The following is a 19,443-nucleotide window of genomic DNA, read 5'->3' on the forward strand; positions in this document are numbered from 1 at the left end:
GGAAATATGTGCTCTTCCAATATGGTTTGTTTTATCGTGGCATAAAATTATAGTGATTTCAGAATCAACTTGATAAAAGGATATTCTGTACTGGTGAGTGTCCCATGTATAAGAAGAGTTGTAGCTAAGGCATCCTGTCTAGAACAATCTGATATGCTTCTCTGGAAAGGGAGAAGGAATTAAAGATATAACCATACTGGGAGGAATGAAATATGAATGTTCTCTTCAGAGGCTGTGTTTTTTCCACGTTTTCTTTTAATACGCATGCAATGGCAGCTATGTAAGTAGAATATGAAGCAGAATGTCCACAAGTATACACAGTGCACATGTTTCAAAACTATGATACCTACTCTGTCGCATTCAGATGAAGTGGTTTTTCTTTAAAAGAATTAAGGATTAAGGTTTACATGTCTTAGAGGAGAAAAAAAAAATCACTTCCCCTTCAGTTTCACAGAATCAGACCAATTACTATGTTATTAGCAGTTAAATTCTTTATCTGGACTTAGCAGACAGAAGCAATGAGTGATGCTATGAAACACACAGGACAGCATGGCATTGACTTTTTAAAATTTATAAAAGCCTTCTGTCACAGAAGTTGGACATAAATTCTTGACGTCACACCTCACTGTCTGGAGTACTTCTGACGTGGTAAGTTTGGCAATGCTCTTGATGTCACCCTGGAGAAGAGGGGCACAAGGTTTCCCACATCATCACCATTCTTATGAACTCTTGCGATTTACAGGAGGAAGAGTTAGCTCTTTGTTCTCCACCTTAAAGAAAAAGAAATCTAAATTATGGCTCTGATTCAGTACGGCGTTTCAACACCTACTTTAAAGCATCAGATGAGCTCCAGTGAGTACAGAAAGTGTGTGGGCAGTCTGAATGACATAGGCACTTATGTAAATATTCTGCTGAATGAGGCTTCAAGTTGCATTTGGGAAAACATGCAGTTAGATAAAAAGGAACACAGTAATTCCTTCTTTTTTTTCAACAGTCTTTAACTACATTTTTCTTAAAGTTTGGGTGTGTGAAAAGCTGCACTATAGTAGATAAAAATACATAAAATGTGGTAGATTAAAGATTTGGAAATTAATTTCTCAGGGGACGTTTTCCAGTCTAGACTCTGTTGACATATCCTGCCAATTTGTTTGCGTGGTCTCCCTGTGAACATAACATTTGATACTGTAGGCAACGTAAAGATCTTTGATAAGCTTGCTGCTTCCTGCAGCACTCGGTGTTCACAATCAACTTTTTAAACACAATGTATAGCTTTCAGCTTTCTATTCACCAAGAATGGAGGTGATCCAGTGAACTACCCAGTTTTCAGAGAAGGCTAAATATGTTCCTTGTGCTTGCTGTTCTCTGGCAAGACCAGCATGGAGCGTCAGCTTGATGAAAGCTCTGTAGAAATAAGGTGTTTAAATTCAGAACAGACAGGCAGTGTTTCCAAAGTCGCATGTCCCTGGCTACTGAAGGTGCTACAGGAAAAAAAAAGGGAAAAAAATGCACTAATATATTTGGAGATCACCTAAATGCATGACGCAGGAGCTCATCTTGAATCTGTGTTGATAGACGTATCCATGGTACGTGGCATTACTGGAGACACCTTTCAGGTGGAAGCGTGGAGAGAGGCTGTGCCATCCATATGTGTTCAGTGGCCATTCCAAGACAGGCTTTTTCACAGTGGCTTTTTCCCCCTGCCCCCCTCCCCCCAAAATGAAACTCTTCTTCAGAAACTGTTCTCTTTGTCAAACTGTGCAATTTTCACAAAAAGATTGTTCTACCCTTTCCATACTTACAACTTTCCTTCAGTCTTGCTCAACCACTTTCCATAAACACATTGGTAAAAAATGTGATTTTTAAATGTGGGACGCTTCCTCAAAACTGGTGCAGAGCAATCCCACAGCAGTTCTTAACCAGATTCCCTGCCTTCAGGGAAGGCTTGCTTTCAACTTCCAAAACTTCAAATTGGCCAAGTCCTAACTCCTTGAAGAGATGGAAAAATGGTAAGTATCTCAAGAATGCCTAATATCCTGAAATCCCTCATAGCAAGAAGTTCCAGGACATACACACATTCAATGCTGTCTTCTTTGCATCACCCCCATTCTGCATGTTTTCACCATGTGCCTTCGTGCTTTCATGTTTACTCCATGTGCCTTCATCCAATGGTAGACTACTCTCAACTTTAAAATCTCCTGTTAAGACAAGGCATTTTTGAGTTGTTATTTCTGTGCTAACATCCTCTCCTTGAGTTTACTGAGCTGGTACGATTTGATTGTGATCTTGCTCATTACCCGACTCTTCACTCTTTGGTAGCTATTTACACCAGTACCAACAAACTGGAGACTTCTGGATATGGACTGCTAGAGACAAAGCTGAACATAAGAATTAAAAGGCATTTCCACTAGAAAGATTCCAGAAACTAAGCTGATCTTCAGGGGGTGATGCTGACTCATGAGTGGTACTTCTCACAGTGCCTTTATTGCTTTTTAGTTAAGCACACAATGCATCTGTATAATTAAGCCACAGCGTAATATGGGACAAAAGGCACATGTGGCTTTTTTGCTGTTTTTAATTTTCTTCCTTCTAGTTATTACCGGGCCCACTCTAGTGGCAACAACTAGACACGAAGAGTTGTGCTCAAATTTTGCCATTTTAGATTAATTTATAAAATTCATGCTGTTTTCCGAAAATACTCATTTTTACTACAAGTTAAATAAAGTACATTTTTTTCCTAAATGTCTTTATTAGTCACAATATTTTGGTTTGAAAAAGAAAGACAAGAATATTTGGAATTCAAATGAAAAAAAGACCTGGGAATAGGAGAAACCTAGTTAAACTGACTCCTGTTCTCCCAGTCAGATAAATCAAACATTGTTCTAAAAAGTTATTGAAACCAGCTGTAGGAATAATCAGATCATAATTGACACAGGGAAACATAGCTAGCTAATTATTTAAGACCTCCTGAGAAGCCGCCACAAGGGGCAAAGGTGCTCAAGAGAGCTGGTTTTGAAGAAAACTTACTGAAAGCTGAGGACCAAACCGACCCTTGTGCAGGAAGACAGGGAATTATGGCAGAGGTCCTCCTGGCTAAGCAAGGAGCTTCTTAGTGGTCTGAAATGGAAATGAGACCATACAAGAAGCAGAAACAAGGACAGACAAGCAGGGAGGCATATATAAATTATTGCTTGGGTACTGACTGGTGAATGGGGAAGGCCAAAGCCAAGCTGGAGCTAAAATTATGAGATACAAAAAAGTAACAAGGGGCTTCCACAAGTATGCTAGTAGCAAACGGACCCTGAGCTTTTCCTGCAAACTGATTAGAAGTTTACTGAGTGGAGTTTCAGGGAAGACCTAAACCCTGTTTCACAGACTTCACCCAGGCTCTCTACTACCCAGGCTCTGGTGCGTGGACTTGTTTCTGCTCAGAGAAGCGCATAAGAAGAGAAGAGAAGGAAGCTCACTTTTTTTGTTCTGTGTGTTTCTGAAGTATCCATCATTGAAAGAATTCTCTTCTGTTTCATTTAGAGAAATGTCTCCCCTGGTCATGCCCAGGCAGCTCTAGTTTGAATGCATGACGATACCTCTTAGTTGGTCTTCATCATCCCCCAGAACCACGTTATGGGAAATTGCAGCGGTATCCTTCAGCACAGTGTCTCTCAGCTCTCCTGTGGTTATACCGATGTCACACAGTGGGTAATGGTTAGACGTGGACTACCCACTGTGACTGCAGCTAAAGTAGGTGCACCTGAGCTGAAGGTACTGAAAGCTATTTACTCTAGTGCATGCCCCAAGATCTAATTTCTGAACTTAGCTCTGTGCAGTTTGTGATGATTCTCACATTGTGGGGATGCTGTGACAGTCAATGTAGCTAATGTGAAACTAGCCTTGTGAAGCTTATGTGAGCTGCTACTTCAAGGCTCCGTGCCTTGAAGTTTATGGAGACCAGGCCAGTCATCCAGAAGGCAAGGCATCTCTATTTGGAAATGTGTCTTTACACTCTCTCACCTGTATGTAATGAATGAAGTTGAGTTCAAAGCCATCGTACAGCTGGAACCCAATTGTAGCAACCATTCTTCAGATTAAATATCCAGACCTAATTAGGCTGACTTTCTATGAAGAACCTGTTACAGTATGTCAGTGATTAATGTGGCACTTGCTAAGCAATACCATTTCTGCTTTGAAACTGTTCTGCAACAGTGGAAAAAAAAATCTTTCTTTTCCAATATGTCTCTAAATATTGCACTAATTTTGTCAACGTGGTCTGTAAATCGGCAATACTTGAAATTCTGCTATGAGGTAAAAGGGGAGCGTGAAATAGTTTTAATGGAAAATCTATAATTTAGACTACCTGTAGTCTCATTTACTATAATTACTTCAGAGTAGATGAGTAAGGTTTGAGCCTATAAGCTGGCAAACGAATGTTGTCTATTCCAAGTCCATTAAGAAGTTCTGGTTTGCCTCAGTCTCTGCCTCTCCAAAGGGGAAAGTGAGATGCAGCAGTCTTCTGTGGATTTTGTGGCAGTCTTTTTAGGATGTTTTTCATACTCTGTACTTTGTGTAATAACACAAAAAGCCTCCAGCCTTACAACTGCATTCTGTCTTTTTATATAGAGAGCTACAGAAATATAGCTGTTCACCCATGTACACAAAGGCTGGCCTCCCCATGGCCCTGTAGATGTCTTCATCCATCAGTTCCTTCAAGTGCTGTTGTTTGGTTCATCTCTCCTTCCTGTTGTATATCGGTCTACAGAACCCTGCAACATCTTGCCACGGTGAGCTGGCAAGCTTCATTGTTCTTCAGTTGTATTACTGTGTGGTGTTGGGGTTGGAGGTAGGAGACTCCTAGGCTGCTGCTTGCTTCATTTCATAGCATGATTCCCAGCTGGTGCTCTCAGTGCTCACCTGCCACTGTTTTGTGCCTGAGGCTTACAGCTGAGGCTCTTCCAATTGCTTCCTAGTGCTACTTTTGGCCTTTTGTGAGAATATGTCCTTACTTCCTTGCAGTCCTCTTCTATTCCCCTTTCACTCAGCTCCCAAGCCTGCAGGTCCTTTGCGTTGCCTGGATCATCCCACCGCTGGGATGGCTGCCTCCCATCTTCTCTCAGGGGACTTTTATGTAGCTGAACCCAACTATATCAGCATAAATCCCAAGAGTGTCACTGGTTTTCCTTTGCTGAGCCACCTTCCCTCTGGTCAATAGGACTCTCTTTTATCACATCAGGGGTGATCAACAGCAGTTTGGCCAACTCTTCTTTTTTTAAAAGAGCAGGATCTGGAGCAAGCCAGTGTTTGAATTATTATACAATATAGTGGTTGTAAGGATAAACTCTGTAAGTCAGCGATGCCTGTGAATAACGTGTTATTATAACTAGCTGCAAGCACCAATACCTGTTTCTCATTGGAGGATTTCCCTACACTTGAGGCTCTTCCTAACACTGCTTCCAGCATTGCATTTAGACTGCCATCCATAGGCCAGTATAACAAAGCAAATCCTAGTCACCTATTTTTTTTTAATGCTGATACTTTTTTCTGTTTTGTGGTGTTTTTTAAAATATATACATCCTGGGAATCTCTGAAATGGTCTCTCAGCAATTGTACTGATTACCGTAGGCATGCTCTTCTCCAAAGGCACTAAACTTGTGTAGAGGTATGGTTAGTTTTTTAGCTGGCGCATGCTGATTCAAAACCAGACCTCTGTTCAGTCTGCTTTTCATGAGTTTTAAATCCAGGTTATTTTTTTTCTGCTATCTGACTGTCTTAAACCTTTGCAGAGGAGAATCATAATGAGAGGAAGCCACAGATCTTGGAGGAGACAATGCCTTGCAAACAATAGGCCTGCTCTTCTAGAACTAGTTTTAGTGTAAAATCAAACCCGATTATCTGCCTCCTAGTTCCATGCTGTTAGATCTTTCTGCCATGTCCCAATGTACTTTCTTAATACCTACTTGATACTTCCTGAGCTTTCCTTAGTGCATCCAGTTCATTCCCAGATTCTCTCTGAAGGAAGATATTCAGCCACTCTGGTTGCAGGCTGCATGGATGCACGGCTTTCAGCTGACTTGCTGAGTAGTCACCAGCCATCCTCTCCTCCCTTTCAAAAATGGAGTTGGGGAGACAAGTCAAACTTACAGTCAACCTGGAAAAATACCTGCTTGTGCTCATACGCAAGCTTGTGAAGAGGTGGGCCCTGATTTCGTAGAATGTAATGGTGTTTCACACTGTCCTGGTTTTTGTGAACAGTTGCTATGTGCTATGCAATTTTTCTTCAAAGGGCTACTCATCAACAACAGTAAAATGAAATCGTGATATAGTTATTATTTCCAATGCCAACTGCTAGTGACTTGAAAACCCAGCTTCCCTGAATATTTTTTTTTTCAAATTAGCCTAGGAAGTACTTTGCTGAGGAATATTTTCTTTGTTTTGCTTTAATTTATGTTTGTTTGAGACCCAGTACAATAGAAGTTTCTTTTCGATGGGAGGCCGCCTGGCAGTAATGCAATGCAAGCAATAAACAATACTAAAAACGCTTTTTTGTTTGCAAGTCACAATAATATCTAACAAACATTCACTTTTTGCCTCTTTAACAGAGCCGATTAAGTGATTCACTTCATGCAGATTCACTATATCCAGATGTAATTCCAGTTTCAGTAGATAGTCATTTTTCATCAAATCTTCGGCAGCCTGTTTTATACGTGGGTTTTGGTAAGCATAAAGGGGTTTTGTGATTTGTTTCATTGACACAACGTATTACGGCTAGAGTTAGAAAAAGGTCTGTGTGTCCTGCTTGGCCACATGAAGAATACGAGCCCCCCAACACCAGGAAACCATATAAATGTAATAACAGTATGCAATATAAAGGTGGCACTTGGATGCATCAGGGAACATATTCCAGGTAGAGATAGGGAAGTGTTAGCACTGTTGTACGAGGCCCTGAGAAGAGTGTTCAGCATAAAATTTTGACGACCTATGGTTAAGAAAGATGAGCTCAAAGTGATGCTCGAAAGGGTGATAGGATGATGGGAGGAATGGAGAAATCTATCATACAAGAGAAAAGTGGAGATCACGGCTTCCACAGCCTGACAAAATTAAGAGGGGATACAGTCATTGTCACTGAATATGTTTCAGAGATGAGCATCAAGGGAGAAAAGCTACATAAGCAATCTAACAACAACCTTGGTATTAGGAACAAACAGGGATAAATTGGCTGTAAGTACATTTAAGCTGGAAGTCATGATGGTTATAAGCGACAAGATCCTGGAACTGCCACAGAGTAACTAGGGTTGAGCATTAACTGTTTTTAAGACTGAGCTTTTTCAAAAAAGGGTTAAGTGAGACTGTGTTTGTTATACTCCCTTGTGGCACCCTCCCTTTGCACGAGGCAAAAACTATCTCTAACCCAGATGTCACTTGGATTTCAGGTTGATATAAGCAGAGCTCCATGGTTTTAAGTTCTTTGGCATAACCAGGATTGCTAGGATTTACAGCGCAATGGTATAAGCTGATGGAAACAACATCTCTTTTTTTATATATATAAATATAAGTGCTTCAAATTTGTCACATTTTTTGACTTAACCAAAAACCTGGCAGCAACTTGAATGCTGGTTAACAGTATGATACAAGAAACTGAAAAAAAATTTAAAACCCCAGTGTAAAACCAGTATTTTTATCAATGGATATATTCAGACATTTTTAAGGCGTGTTTCATTTCCCCATGGGCCGTGTACAGTTGCGAGCTGAAGAGGGGAAGGTATGTGGTAAGTTTTGTGACCTGTATTGTGACGTTCCTGGTGAAAAAATGAGCATGTTTGCATATGGCACAGAAGAAAAAAACAAGTGTTTTATGGAAACACTGTATTTACATTGCAGAATGAGCCATATTGCAATGAATTCCCTCCTGTAAAGAGGCCTCTATGAAATGTGATAAATAAACTAATTCTCTGACCTATGTCCTTTCTGACCTATTCTCTTTCCTATGTCCTTATATGCTTTTTAAACTGTACCCCTGCAAAACTAAACAAATCTTATATTCTTCCAGTGACTAAATCTGCAGAAAGACAAATCCATTGCCTTCAAACAGCATGTGAACACACAGCTTTGTAAGTTGTGGATCCCCTCCCTCCCAAGCCAAAGGAAATTTCTCTTAACAAATGTCATGATTGCCTTATGGCAGCATATTGGGAAAATACCCTGGGTTTCTTGCTGTCCTGAAAAACAATTTTCTTCATTGCGGGACTACACTAATGTTTAATCCTCCGAATCATCAACCTCAGAGGCAGGTAGGTCACCTCAGAGGTGGCCCAGGCCACCTTCCTGCCTGCCCTGTTCCTGTGGGTAGCCATTGCTCTGAATAAGAATCTGGTACGGAGTAGAACATCCAGGGGGCTACTGTAATTTTCATCATTAAAATAGCAAGGTCAAGATTAAGAAATCAGCTGCACAGGCTGTTTCATCTCTGCACCTCAATATCCCCGAAATGCTGCTGTGGTGTTCAACCATCTGAGTTTCCCAGAAAGGAAGAGGAGCTGGAATAAACCCCCTACCCTGATGCTATAGAATCAACTGGCTGTTTTAAATTTATGTAGGATTTGGGTTTTTCCACTGAGGTACACAAAGCATGATTCCGGCAGGTTCAGAGACCTGCCTTTTAAAGAACCTGGGACATGATCGCTGGCCCGAAAACAAAACCCCCAAACACCAAAGAAACCCATTCTTCTGGAAATACATGTTTCTGTACCTGAACACCATGATCTTATCAGGTGGTAGAAATGTACACATTTTCTTCAGCAAGAATGTAATATGGCTTTATGTATCCTTGAGTGTATCTAGCATTAAAAAATTAACGAATACTTCACACCTTAAAAAGTTTCTCTGGGAAGCTTGCTTCCTCTGGCTGATAGTAAATTTCCAGTAACATCAGTTTGTACTACAGAGGCAGAGTTTTTGTCAAAGAGAAATTCCTTCCAAGCCACGGAAAATCATTATCCACTCTGAATTACCTAATTATCTTTTGGGGTTTTTTTATTGTGTGGAAAAAGAAACACGGGGTTTTCTTGCCAAATCCCTCAGAAGTGGCCTAAATGCTCATTGTCTAACAGAGATCACAGATTCAGACTGCTGTCCCATTGTCCAGCATCAGTGCATGCAGGAGCCTGGCCCCATAAAACAGACATTTAACTGAACAGAACCAATTAGCCCTCCATCGTGGCCCCTGTTCACAATAGAGAAAACAGCTGATGTTCCCTTAACTTGAAACAATGGGAGGATATGCATGGGCTGTGTAACTCTTACAAGCAGAGTAACTCTTTCCAGAGTGGGACCGTGAGAAAGTAAAGCCCGTAAATGGCCTTTCAGTGGATGAACTCCTGAACAGTCTTTTATAATGTGAACTCATCAGTCAGCTGTCTCTGGATGCAGTTTTCTTTAGAAAATCTCAGTTCAACTGCAACATGCCACTTTCTAGTGATAAACCATTCTGCTGAATTATATTCTGTCTCAGCACTGTATTCACCCCAGTATGGATTTATTCAGCAGCATTTTTTCCCTGCAGCCCTCTTTTACATTCCTTGCCATGCTTGTACCTCTTCCTAATGGTCTCGGAATAGCAATGGCCACTGATGTGAGTGTGGCAAGAACTGAGTGTTGCCCCTAACAATGGCAGTGAGGCTTCATTTAAGATTCGGATGCTGAGAAAATTCAAGCAAGAAGCTGATGAGCTCAGAAATTCAGCCCTTCCATACGAATCCAGTAATTTACTTTCTTTTGACTTCCTTCTCCACCCAGCTGGGATCTTGCCACCACGTGTAATCACTGGGTACCCAGAACCCAGATAGAGCTCCTGCTAGTGACAAGACCATGTTCAAAAAATTACCCCTCTTCAAAGTCACCACACAGCTATGTGTCCCTTCCCACCCTGAATGTTTTCCAAGTGCCTTCAGGCAATAGTTCATTACTTGCAAGTATGAAACTCTTTGAAACAAAGATGCCTTTGGTAATGACAAGGCAAAGATACCATTAACTTTGGGAAAACAATGCACAATAAATCCGTCTATTTCATTCAGTACCTTTGGCAATGGTCCCTTGGCTTGGTCGCCAGCTGATGCTGTGAATTTTCTGTAGGCATAGGTTCTTTCTGAGCGTCATTTCTCCTTCCCAATCTGCTAAATTTCCGTATAGTTCAGCACTGTTTGGATGCCGTAACTCCAGAGGTCTGACTGCTGCCTGGGCAGGCCCGTTTCCAGCCCCCTGCAAATGGGTATTCCATAGTTTTCTGAATCTCCTTCCTAAAAACCAATATGAAGGTTTCATTTTATTCCATGGCTGAGTAAAAGAGTTTTTGCTGAAGATCACAGAATGGTTTGGGTTGGAAGGGATCTTTAAAGATCACCTAGTCCAACCCCCAAGATGTCTCACTTCTGCTGCTCTTACCATGGTTCACGTGAAGAAAAACCTTTGCTTTGTTCAACTCCATCATGTATCTGTCTCTCTGTCATGTCTACTCATTAAATCCTTTGCAAGAGGTCTTACAGAGAAGTTGTCCCAATACAGGGTGCTGAGAAGACTTTGTAGTCATTGAAACATAACTATGATGTCTCCCCAAAGTGCCACTGGAGGGATGGGGAGTGAAAGACAAAGAAGGGTTACATTTTTTATTAACAAACAGATGGTATCAGACAGCCCCTACCTCTCTGGATTGTCTGGCCATCCAGTGATCCAGGTAAAACAATTAAACAGATTAACGAGTTTTATGGGCATTCTTCTCTTGCTCACCAATAGATGGGAGCAGAGATTTCTCTACTCATGAAATTTTCAGGCTACAGGGCTTGCAGTTTTTTGAAGACTTCAAGGGGGAAAAAACTAAAACCAAACAATGACGCTAGAACTCATTCATGTGTCCACAGGGAGAAGTATATTGTTTCATTTAGTAGCATAGAAATGAGGTTTGTAATGGGAGTCAAATGGAAACCAGGAGTCAGCAGTCTTGAATTCTTTAACCTTGGAAATCTCTGTTCTGGTATCTAGTGCCGGTCAAAGGTATTCAATACATTTACAACCTCTCATTGTTATTTCCCAGATATAAGGGTGTTTTGCTTGGATCCAAGCCTTTATAAAAGCAAATAAACATGTCCTAAACTTCCATTCATTTTTCTAACAAGATCAAAGAGGAAAAGCTGTCCAGATGTAAATAGCTAAGCCTCTAATGAGATGATCAGTGAATTGTTTCTCTCTTGTACTATAAGCATTTAAATTAAAATATGGCACTTGGGGCACTCTGCACTTCTAAGTTGTATAGCAGGATCCAAGCATCTAACACAAGCCAGACAAATAACTTAAGCAATTAGCTTTCAACATAGGTCTCTAGCCTCTGACCTTTCTTGTTCATCAGAGGCAAGCCAAATGCTTTGTTAAACAATATTAATCGTGCCTGGCACTTCTCTAGGGCTAGAGACATCACAAATAGTTTCCTACTAGCAAGAAGCTGTTTGCAGGAAGCAAACTCTCATGTGTATTTTCTGTTCAACAGGAGACTGACTCAGCCATACTGGAGGTGAAGAAAAGTCTGATCCGCTTCTCTCCATGTGAAGCTTGGAAATGGCAGTGGAGCACCTACACAGGTACCACGTGCATGACTCTGTACTGTTGCTCTTCACCATCTCAGGCTTAGCAGCTCCAGTAGCTCAGAAGTGAACCCACTGTAGTCCACTACACCCTGCACTTCCCAGTCCCTGCAAGCATCCTACCTAACTTCATACATTTAACCAAAGTGCCCAGGTTAGGACTCCTTCGAACTGTTGGTGGGAGAGAGAAATGTCTGGAGAGTTTCAGCTTAGCTGTGCTGAGCTGCTCCCTGGCACTGCCTCTTTGCACTGAGTACAGGCAGGGTCTGGGGATAGTAGATCCTTCCCTTGGTGAGCGTAGCCCAGTGCCACGGTGAGGCAGGGTGAACCTGGGACAAAAGGCTTGATGCCTGCATGTATCTGAAGACAGAAAGCTGCAGCTACACCTGCGGGGATTTTTTTAAGATCCCTCACATTTGACTAGATTCAGAGAGGTCCTGAGTCACCCACTCAGGGAGCTGCCAAGCCTTTTTATGGTCCTGTGCCATTTAACTAGAAAATGCTTTTAAAATTCTATTTACTGAGATCAATTTGAATAGCTTGGGGTTTGTTTGTTTAGGAGATTTTTGGTTAATTCTCTCCATTCATACCTAAATATTTTGTGTAAGCATAGTAGGAATATAAGTTAAGTGCCACTGGGGTTGATGGGACAGACAGTCATTGTTTTCCCTAGTACCTCTTATTCTTAGCTCATCTTTCAGTCTCCAGGTGGGCTATATGCAAAATAAATATTCCGCTGGTGAGAAGAAATTACAACAGTATCTGGTCTCCTGTTAAATGGAGTCCTGAAGTTACTTTCTAATTTTAAGGGTTTAATAGAGATGCATCACATTTTGCCTGCACTCAAACTGGTGTCAAGTCACTCTAACACCACTGACCCTCACGGACTTTCTCCTGTTCCACAACAGGATGAGGTTAAAGTTCTTCAGCCCATCTTAAAAACTTATTTTCATTAATTTCTGTGCCCTCTTCTCCATAGATATAAGATGCCAAAAAGATTAAGTAATCATAGCCCGTAGTACAACCTACCTGCAGTTGATTGCCACTTACCAACTGACCAGTCCTGGGGTCCTCAATTCTGCAAAAATAATTAAATTCGGAAAGAAGGAGCTATTGGTATTATAATTTGTGCTGATGCTAGCTGACATATTAAAGTAAGAAGCAGAATTTGCCTTGGCTTGGCTTCATGGATTTCACATTTTCCTAGCTCTACATTTAAAAGAATAACAGCAGTTCAGCTCATTTCACTGTTAAACACCAAATCTGTGCTTAGGAAAAGTTTGGGTTGAGATACATGCTAGTCAAAATTGTAGCCTGAGCGTTCCTCTTTCTTTCAGCTTGGCCAACGACAAATGTGTTGGAAATTCCTCAAGGGAAAGAAAGCCCCTCTCCTGCTAGCTGGTGAGTAGGTGCTTTGGGACTCGGACTGATGTTTACAGTATGTCAGTACGAATTTGAGGTCTGCTCAATATGAGGTGCTACCAAGGAATACCAGCAATATCTGCAGAGGTAAAACATGGTGCTGAGGTGTGATGAAAATATTTCCTTCATGGTACGTCAGGCCTCTCAGGCCGTCTTGATGCCCTGGACGTTTGCCAGCTCCTGAGGCGCTGTTAGACACACACTGCCCCTTCATTGCACCTCATCCCAGACAGGGGGTCTTCACGTTCAGCAGCGGTGTGATATAACCAGGGAGATGTTTTGCCTCAACTTCTGCCTGGTTCCCAGTCAAATCCTTAACTGCTTATTTGTTTTTCTTTCACTGACTTTTTTAAATAGGGAAAGCATTATGAAGAAAGCTACAAAGTTTAGTGAAGTCCGAAATTTTTATGGCAATAAGGCTAAAGCACACTTGTTGTTCAATAATGAGGAATTACAGTTGTAACGGGAAATTGTAACAGTTAAGATATACTTCAGCTATAAGGGCTTTCTATCAGAAAAGCAATTCACTCACCCTACACTTGATAGGTCCCATGGTCTGCTGACCACAGGACAGACTGGCCATGCTATCAAGTTTTATTTAGCAGTCAGCGGTGGTTAAGCCTTACTACTGGACTATCTGTCCACAAGGGCACTCACCTCCCTTGGCCGCAGGGACATGGAGAGAAGCAGGACCACAAGTGCCACCGGTCCTCATTCGTACCATCCTTGGCCATCTCCACCGGCAGCACCTGATGTGGGGTCCATTGTGGGAAGCACTGCGTGGAGCCTCTCCAGAGAGCTGGGGGTTACACGGGCAGTGGTTACACCAGATCACAAACAGCAGATCGCTTTTGAAACGAACTAGTGTTGAGCAGGAAAAACGATCATGATTCTTCTTAATAGAAAAGAAAGGCAGTGACAGAGAGGTTGAAATAAAAGGAAACAGTTTTACTGTACAATGTATCCTACCACATTCATAATTTTTAGCTGAAACTTTCAGAGCAAAGCGAGAGATAGGAGCATCTGTCAGTTTTAATGTGGGGCATCCAAGCTCCTGAAGAGAGTCTAAAGAAATTTCAGCCCACAACTCATAACTAAAACAAAGGAATAATTTTAGTAAATGTGTCAAACCATGGATCACAAAATGGGGGAAAATCACAGCAAATGTCATGCTTCTCTTTAAAATTTATGTGTCCGTATGTAATACAGGGCTCTGAGGAGGATGCACACAATCCCCGCTGTTTGCAGCGAACATGTTACTAGAGCAGTGAAAGTCAGGTACGTTCACTGAGTAACGCTGCCTTATCTTATTTTCAAAAATACAAGTCTGGTTGATACTGGCCAGGAACATAGATGACAGTGATGTCCGTGTCTCACAGAAGTTAGGGAAAGTTGGCAGTGAAAGAATCACCTTTTATATAGGAAGCTGGGCATGAAAAGCAACAACACACTCACAAAAAGGGCTACCCACCTCGCTCTCTCCATTATCTACCATATTGAAAGAACAACTCTAGGAACTGAGAAGCTGAGACTTTAGATGTGCTGCTGCTTTTTCTGAGGTGCTGCCAACCAAACTTACTATCAGGAGTCACGGGAAACCAGGTACTGCCAGGCCTGCAGCGTATTCGGTGAGCATTTTTTGATGTTGCACTTGGCAGTGTTTTTGCAACACACTTGTGTGAGTACAGTCTAAGGCCTGGCTGGAAGGCAGCTCTTGCACATAGTTCAGCATGCTGTTTACTCACCGTGGTGCATCTGCCTGCGGGTACTACACGCTTTTCATTTCCTTCTTAGCTTAAACCCCCGTGCCATATTCCTCCTGGTCCTAGTGAGTCAAATGGTGCCAGACCATAATTCAGTTTGTTTTTTCTAGCAGACGTTGTAGTACCCTTCATTCACTAACAGGCAACGAAAGAGAATAAACCTCAATCTAACATGGCATTTGCTTGGGAGAGCAGTTTGCTCTTGACATAATTACAAAGAACTTCTGCTTTTTGAAGACATTTCTGTTTCAGAAAAGGTTTTGAGGTATTGATGATTTCAATTCACTTTAAAATAAGGCATTTTGATCTGTTTACAATTACAATACATAAATCTTACCTTAATAGCTTAACTGTAGAAGATACAGGTTTAAGTTTATGGCTGCATAATTCAGAGCAATCTGCAAGTAAGATCAAGTGGTCCAGACAGAACCACAGCAGAGGGTCTCCATCATCCCAAATCTGTTTCCTAGATGTTTACTGGTGAAGAGAATGTCCAGCAGAAGAGAGCCGATGGCCACATGAGCGGTCTGTGTGATGTGGGTGCCCACAGAAGTGATCCTGGCGCATCACCAGGAACTCTGACCCAGGCGCTGAAACCACCAGTGAACATGGGTTGCACAAGCCTGTGTGACTCTGCCCTGGCCGGCTGGAAGCTGTCGTACCACCAGCTGGAAACAGATGAGTGACGGCTGAGGAGTCAGGAGAAGCTTTCTGCATGGCCTCTCGGCAAAACCCAATGTTTCTCAGCAGTCGCATGGGCATGTTTAACCCACCTTTGCAGTGAATGCTTATGTACCAAGGCCAATATAGTTTTCGAAATTTGTTTTGTTCTCCTTAGGCTTTTCCATGAGGCATTTCTAATACTTATTCTGTACTTACCTAAACTCATTTAGTCTCCATTTTTAAAAGATTTATTCTTTATATTAAAAGTGGGTTTACCACCTTTCCGATGAAGCCAGCTGTCCAAGACCCAGAAACCTTCCAGAGTCCTGACCTTGTTCCAGGGTATGATCTTGGCTTTGAACTGTGTTTCTCAGCTTTTTTCATGGCATTTGCTTTATTCCAGGGAAAAGATGTCTCCAAGTCCCTTTAATGACAGGGCTTCTCTGAAGCAAGGGTCTAAAATTATCATATCCCCCCCCCCCCGTGCGAGTAATCCTACAGATACCAGTGGTCTTAACTAGCACAGCTGAGTAGAAGTTGCCAAGAGTTCTGCAAAAAAAAAAAAAAAGAGAAAAACAATGTCAGCCGACTGCAAGCCAAGGAGGAGGTTTTTTGGAAATTAACAAAAACTGATTTGTACTTTGGGTGTGTTCTAGATTTATCAAAGCCACGTCTTCATTCTGGTAATAAGCTCTACTAAAAAGCGAACTCTTCTACCCAAAACTGACTTTCGACTTTCTAATTTAACAATAATAGCAGCCTTTCTGAAATTATAGTTTGTGTTACTGATGAGTTCAAAATTAAAATTAAAACCTTATCCTGCAAGAGGGAGCAGTTTTATGCATTTTTATACCATTTTATAATAAGATGGGAGAGGAGTTTCACAAACTACCCAACAAAACATGAGATTAAGATGTTGTAATGATTCAATATTTAAGAACATAATGAAGGGGAATGCATCTTCCCCAGCTTCAGCAGATTAGGAGTCAAGGATAAACTATTATTTGCCCTACACTGGCAGAGGCAGAAAAATAGGTACCTCTAGAGACCTCTTCATGTGACAGCCACACTATGGAGGAAGCTTTTACCCTATGGAGAAATATCTGGTTTTCCATTCACTATGGAGAAAGCCAAAAGAAGCAGCGTAGACTCAATGCCCAACTTTTAGATGCCTAAACTTAGATGAGTTGAATCCTGCCCCTGTGTCGTGGTTTAGCGGCAGCTCAGCCCCACACAGTCGCTCGCTCACTCCCCCACCGGTAGATGGGGGAGAGAATCAGAAGGGTAACGCTCGTGGGTTGGGATAAGACCAGTTTAATAATTAAAATTAAAAGAAAACAACAGTAGAAATGCAATGTAAAGGAGAACAACGAGAGGCGCAAAGCCCCGGGGGGGGGGGGGGAAGGGAGGGGAGAGGGGGAACGAACCGCCGGAACAAACCGCCCGCGCCGCAGCCGCGCGCCGCCCGCCGACCCGACGCCGCGCCGCCTCTGTGCTGGCTCTGCAGCTGCCCCCACCTCAATATACTGGTCATGGTGTCACATGGTATGGAATGAACCTGCCATTGGCCAGTCGGGGTCAGCCGTCCCCACCATGGCCCTGCTCCTCCCAGTCCCCCCCGCCACGCGGCAGAGCGCGGGAAGCTGGAAAGGTAGCCGACCCCCACAGTGAGGAGAATTAACCCCTTCTCAGCCAAAACCAGCACACCCTGGTTATGTGGTATCAGTTGTTTTGGAGTACTAGTTGCTATTGAAATTATCAGTGGAAGTATCAGTCCTAAACTGGAATATAAGGCAAAGGAGTGAAGACAGCTCCCTTTGACATGGTGTAAAATGAAGCTTGTGGATATCGGCAGAGTGCCTGCATTCATGTAAAGAAAAAGAATCCACTTAATCATACGTTCTTTTTTTTCATATATATATATATATTTATATATATAAAACATGATCTATGAGCCAGAGATGATGTATAAAATTCAGACCCTTAGCAAAAATCTTTGGTTTTTCCTGGGCTACAATTTATTCAGCACTGCGGAGGAGTATGGCTTCTATTACACATCAAAAGTCTTTTGCAGGGAAATACTTGGCCCCAGATTGTTCCTATTAAAGCCACACATATTCTGCCAGTGCTCCCTATCTTCTGTGCCCTTTCTGATCTAGAAGCAAGTGATGCACAAAAGCAATTGCAAAACTCATGCGAAGAGGCTGACCCATTCCTGCGAATAAAGGATCTGAAGGGGAGCCGCTCACCGGCTGGGCTGCAGTGCTCGGCAGCACGTGTTTCCACTCCGCTTCCACAAAGGCATTCCTCTTGCTCCACAATCCAGCTGCCGGCTCAAGGCCCAGGCTGGGATTTGTGGTGAGGATATTTTGCTTTGACAGCCCAATGTCACTTTGTTTTTACATAATCAGCCCTTTTTGTTATAAGCTGTGGGCTTCAGATAACAGCAATGAAAAACAATTTGAAGTGGAAGCAGCACCCTGGGTACAGACTGAGACAGAGAACATTCAGTAAAACCAAATATTTCTTATTTATATAATCACCTGCCTTACACCAATCAAATGTTGGCAAGTGTTTGCTGATAACTTGCTTTGCAGGAAAGACGAAGTGAAAGAGGACAGGAAGAGAGGTTCTTTTGCATTTCTAATAAACCTCTGGTTGTGCCCTTCAAGGACAGTTTTGCCAACAGCAAAAAGTAAGACAAATATCTGCAAACTGAAGTGGCTGGAAGCGAACTCTCACATGCCTTCACTGTATTAGGCTTTTGTTTAGAGAACCTTTCCATCTGGATGAGTAGCAGGAACAGGAAAGCATTTGAAGCTGGGAAAACTAGAATGCTGCTGTCTATAAACCACTGATATGATTTTTATGTGGACCCCTAAAGAGAATGACACGCAGTGCCTTTTTTTGGTTTGGTTTGGTTCCCCCCCCCCCCCCAAATCCGAGAGCTCAGATGCTTGCAAGCAAAACAAAACAGACTTAGGCATTGAGACTCATTCCTGAAATCTGTCTGGTGGCTGATCCCATGGCATGTACCCCAAACACATGCATTGTATGAGCTTTGCCTCATGTATACCCTTGGACTGTCATGGGTACAGCAGCACTACTGCTATGATACTGCTAATGGCGGCCACTCCACAAAAGGGAAGGTAATTAGCAGCCAAATTACTATTGGTGCAGCTAGAAAGTAGACAAGTAATCTTTTGGATTTCAGTTCATTGCATCGTTGTTTTCAAACCAGTGCCTAATCTTCCCAGACCCCGCTCCGTGGCTGTTCCTTTCTTTCTTTCTTTTCTTCTTCCCCCTTTTTGCAGGGACTATGGCTTATTCTGATTCACTCCATTTCTTTCTTCGTAAATGGCCATAGGGCAGCCTTGCTGTTGCCAAGGATATAGTAAATGCATGCGACATCATGCCACCGAAAACAATCGAGCGAGTCACATTCATTCCTGGTGTAATGGTGCTGAAATCAGTAAAGCTAGACTGGGAGCAGGACGTCTAAGCTACGAAATGATAAAAAGAATTTTCTTTAAAGAAAGTGTTCTTAAAAATAGCTTTCAGGGAGAAATGTGCGGTTTTGGCCTGTAAAATGGTTGTTGGCAAAGGTTTTATTAGCAGACTCAAGTCAGAGCATCAATGAGAGGTGGTAAACATACGCCATTTTGACAAGCAATTAGTAGGCAATATAGCACTGTGGAAAATATTAGACTTTTTTTTTCCCTAACCACAAAGAGCCTGTTAGAAGATTAAGAATCTCCAGCTCTCAAAGGTATAGTTGTTTTACCAAAATTTAATTAATGAAGAATAATATTTTGGGAACAAGAGAAAACACCTCTGTTGGATGTGGAGTGTTAGGAATAGATGGAAAGTTGCCTGTATAAACAGTTCAGCAACTCTGGGATAAATTATAGGAGCATTTGTATGCATGATTGCCCATCTGTGTAAAACAAGACGTGCAGCCACACACAGGAATGATG

General features: G+C 42.1%; 2 long non-coding RNA genes across 3 annotated transcripts in view; one reads left to right on the forward strand and one right to left on the reverse strand.

Moving 5' to 3' along the window:
- LOC135313182 (uncharacterized) overlaps positions 1-10,602 on the reverse strand; it is a 31,301-nt gene extending 20,699 nt beyond the window's left edge. The window contains exons 1-2 of the long non-coding RNA XR_010372809.1: positions 10,429-10,602; positions 10,065-10,283 (exon numbers count right to left, since the gene is read on the reverse strand). This is a non-coding gene — a long non-coding RNA (uncharacterized LOC135313182). The remainder of the gene's footprint in view (positions 1-10,064; positions 10,284-10,428) is intronic.
- Positions 610-16,291, forward strand: LOC135313181 (uncharacterized). Of its 2 annotated transcripts, XR_010372807.1 has the most exons (7): positions 610-648; positions 743-852; positions 3,529-3,738; positions 4,615-4,775; positions 11,525-11,615; positions 12,956-13,019; positions 15,274-16,291. It is a non-coding gene; the product is annotated as an uncharacterized LOC135313181 (long non-coding RNA). The 2 variants fall into 2 exon arrangements; XR_010372808.1 differs by lacking the exon at positions 3,529-3,738.
- The last annotated feature ends 3,152 nt before the right edge of the window (positions 16,292-19,443 follow it).

The sequence above is a fragment of the Phalacrocorax carbo genome, chromosome 4 (assembly GCF_963921805.1).
Source record: "Phalacrocorax carbo chromosome 4, bPhaCar2.1, whole genome shotgun sequence".
Lineage (NCBI taxonomy): Eukaryota > Metazoa > Chordata > Aves > Suliformes > Phalacrocoracidae > Phalacrocorax > Phalacrocorax carbo.